General features: G+C 36.0%; 1 non-coding gene across 1 annotated transcript; it reads left to right on the forward strand.

Moving 5' to 3' along the window:
• Positions 1–3,815: 3,815 nt before the first annotated feature.
• Positions 3,816–3,922, forward strand: LOC125615427. Its single transcript, XR_007346082.1, has one exon. It is a non-coding gene; the product is annotated as a U6 spliceosomal RNA (small nuclear RNA).
• Positions 3,923–4,321: the final 399 nt, after the last annotated feature.

Here is a 4,321-nt window from a genome sequence, read left to right on the forward strand (position 1 = left end):
TCAAACCAAGGGCCTTGCACGTGTGAGGCGAGCAATCTACCGCTTAGCCACAACCCCAGTCCTCTTTTTTTTTTAATATTTATTTTTTAATTGTAGTTGGACTCAATGTCTTTATTTATTTATTTTTATGTGGTGCTGAGGATCCAACCCAGGGCCTCGCATGTGCTAGGTAAGCACTCTACTGCTGAGCCACAACCCAGCCCAACATTCTTTCTGTCTTTATATATTCAAAGCTTTTTACACTAAAAGTGCTTTTTAAGGCTATGGAATTGGACTGAATTGTTAAGAAAGCATGACTAAAGATTTAACATATAATTTTTGGTAACAGTTTCAAAAGGAAAAATTATATATTATTGAAATAAGAATCTGCTGTGGTCTGAATATTTGTATCTCTCCAAAACTTATGTTGAAATCCTAATCCAAAGGTGATGGTATTTGAAGGAGGGGTCATTAAAAGTATGAGTGCTCTTATAAAAGTGAAGCAGGAGAGACTCCTTACCCCTTCTACCATGTGGGACATAAAGAGAAGGGGATATGTATGAGGAAGCAGGCCCTAACCAGACTAAATCTTCTTGAACTTCCTAGCCTCCAAAACTCAGAATTTATTCTGGGAAATAAATTTCTGTTGTTTATAAGCCTTCCTGTTTATGGTATTTTTGTAACAGCAGCCTGAATGGCCAGACTTACTACTTCAGTTAAACATCTATGGGGCCAGGTGAGGTGGCACATGCTTCTAATCCCAGGCTTAGGAGGCAGAGACAGAAGGATTGCAAGTTTGAGGTCAGCCATGGCAATTTAGCAGCAAGTTAGCAAGACCCTGTCTCAAAATAAAAAATAAAAAGACTGAGGATATAGCTCAGTGGTATAGCATCCCTGAGTTCAATCCCCAGCAAAAACAAAAAACAAAAAGAAAACATGTTTGAGCCGGGTGTGATGGCACATGCCTGTAATCCCAGCAACTCAGGAGGCTGAGGCAGGATATTCTCAAGTTCAAAGCCAGCCTCAGCTACTTAGTGAGACCTGGTCTCAAACAAAAACAAAACAAAAAAACAACAAAACAAATGACAAAAAATGGGCTGGGGATATGGTCCAATATTTAAGTACCCCTGATAGTAGAAAAATAAATAAAAAGGAAAAGAAAACATGTTAAAGTTCCAAACACACAAAAAAAGAGATTCTCTAATCTTCTGGTGAATGGCCTTACATAGTTTCTTTAACTATGATCCAACCAACCATGTCAGGGAAAACAGAGTCACAAGGGTCTACACTATAGACAAAAGGAAAACAGGAGCTTCCTGCAAATTGGAAAAACATTTTAAAATTTACTATATATGACAGCCTTTGAGTGAGAGCAATGTAAGATGGCAGCCATTATGGGCTCAATTTATGAAAACTGAATACACAGCCTGAAAATACAAAGTGGATCTAAATACCCAGAAGTACCCTTCTTTACAGGATTTGTAACAAAAAATCAATATGAATGGTGTTAATAGTTCTAATGGAGTGGTGAACCCAAGAACCATATCAATGCTAGCAAAATAACAGAATTCATATAGCATCAAATTTGTTCTGCAAGGGCTGCAGTACTTGATGTCTAAAGAAAATATGAAACTCCCTCAAATTGCCAGAAGGATGAGTTATAGCAATTAAAAGAAAGCTGAGTATTGGTGCATGACTATAATCCCAGCAACTTGGAAGGATGAGACAGGAGGTTTGCAAGTTTGAGGTCAGTCTCAGCAACTTAGTGAGGCCCTAAGCAACTTCATAAGATGGTCTCAAAATAGAAAATAAAAAGGGTTGGGGAGGTAGCTCGTGACAAAGTGCACCTGGGTTCAATCCCCAGTACGAAGAAAAGAAAAAATAAAATAAAATAAAAATAGGCCCTCCCCCTGCTTAATTTGAGTTAAGCAGTCATTTTTTAAAAATATTTTTTTAGTTATACATGGACACAATATCTTTATTTTGTTCACTTATTTTTATGTGGTGCTGAGGATTGAACCCAGTGACTCACATGTATGAGGCAAGCACTCTACCACTGGGCCAAAATCCCAGCCTAAGCAGTCATTTTTTACAGTAGTAAATTTTCTAGGTATATCCTGTAGACCTCAAAGTATTGGAAAGGAAGCTCCCAAAGGCGATTTACCTTTTTTTTTTTTTTTTTTTTTTTTGGTACTGGGGATTGAATTCAGAGCACTTAACCATTGTGCCACATCCCAGCCCACCCACCTTTTAATTTTTGTATTTTATTTAGAAAAAGGGTCTCACTTAGTTGCTTAGTCCTCGCTAAATTGCTGAGGCTAGTTTTGAACTTGCAATCCTCCTGCCTCAGCCTCCTGAGCCTCTGGGATTACAGGTGTGCACAATCACTCCAGCAGCAATTTATCTCACAATATTGTTAATTATACTAATTTTTGTCCATTTGAAATATATAAATTGTGCTATTACAATGATAAATTTTTTCTGTAAACCACAACAAATAAGTAGAAATACAAGGAAAGGGAAAAAAATTATACTCATAATAGCAAACACATGCAAACAAACATTTGGGAAAACTTACAAACATGTAGAATCTGGATGAAGAAAACCATTCCATTTTAAACTAAGTAATATAAAACAATCGAAAACATGGAGAATTATACTTATTTGTTTGGATAGATACAATATTCCAAAGATGTTGATAATTTAAAAGTCAAAGCAAGGAGCAGTGGTGCATGCCTGTAATCCCAGTGGCTCTGGAGGCTGAGGCAGGAGGATCATGAGTTCAAGGTCAGCCTCAGCAACATAGCAAGGCCCTAAGCAACTTAGTGAGATACTGTCTCTAAATAAAATATTAAAAAAGGCTGAAGAGGGCCTGGGGATGTAGTTCAAGTGGTAGCATGCTTGCCTACCAGGCGTGAGGCCCTAGATTCGATTCTCAGCACCACATAAAAAAATAAATAAAATAAAGATATTTTGTCTACCTAAAACTAAAAAATAAATATTAAAAAAAAAAAAAAGGCTGAAGATGTGGTTCAGTTGTTGAGCACCCCTGGGTTCAATTCCCAGTATGAAAAAAAAAAAAAGTCAATTCAATCACAGCCAAAATTAGCACTTTTTGGTACTTGAGAAGTCACTCTAAAGTTTTCATTAAAAATAAATAGATACAGCTGGACACAGTGGCACATGCCTATAATCCAAGTGATTTGGCAGATTGAAATAGGTAGATTACAATTCAAGGTCATCCTAAGCAACTTGTGGGACCCTCAGCAACCTAGTGAGACCCTCTCTCAAAATAAACAATTAAAAAAGACTGGGAATATAGCTCAGTGGTAAAGCACCCATGGGCTCAATCCTGAATACAAAACAAAACAAAACACACACAACGGAAATAAATACACGTATCTAGAGTTTAACCACCAAGAACATACATTGGAGAAAGGACATTCTCGTCAATAAATGGTTATGGGAAAACTGGGTATTCATATGCAGAATGAAACTAGACTCATCTCTTACCATATACAAAAATCAACACAAAATGGATCACAAATTTAAATAAAGGACCCAAAAGTATTAAACTACTAGAAGAAAATAGGAAAAACTATTTAAGACACTCTTTTAGGTAAAGATTTCCTGGATATGACCCTAGAAGTACAGGCAACAAAACCCCCAAATCGACAAATGAGATTATATCAAACTAAAAAGGTTTTGCCAGTAAAGGAAACAAGGAACAGTGTGAAGAGATAATCTATGAAATGGGAGAAAATATTTGATAAGGGGTTCATCAACATCCAACATATATAAGGAGCTCAAATCAATATTTTAAAAAAACTAATTTAGTGCTCGCTTCGGCAGCACATATACTAAAATTGGAATGATACAGAGAAGATTAGCATGGCCCCTGCGCAAGGATGACACGCAAATTCGTGAAGCGTTCCATATTTTTTTAATAAAAAAAAAAAACTAATTTAAAATGGACAAAAATAAAGACTAATAAAAAGGGCTGGGGATGTGGCTGAGTGGTTGAGTGCCCCTGGGTTCAATCATCAGTACCAAAATAAATAAATAAATTTGATAAAACCAGTGTTGGGAAGAATTTAGAGAGGAAAGCAATCTCCTCTGCAGATGGTAGGAGTATAAATTGTATGCTTTTCCAAAATGTTTCAAATGTCTTATGGTTTCATCAATTTCATGCATATGAACCTACCTTAGATAGATAATTTTATACAGCATTACTTATAATGAAAAATTACAATTTAGAAGTCAATCTTTATTGTTAATTATAGACAATTAACTCATTTGCTTAAATAGACATCAAATAATTGGTCTTAAACAAGACTGAAAA

The sequence above is a fragment of the Marmota marmota genome, unplaced genomic scaffold (assembly GCF_001458135.2).
Source record: "Marmota marmota marmota unplaced genomic scaffold, marMar, whole genome shotgun sequence".
NCBI classification, from domain to species: Eukaryota; Metazoa; Chordata; class Mammalia; order Rodentia; family Sciuridae; genus Marmota; species Marmota marmota.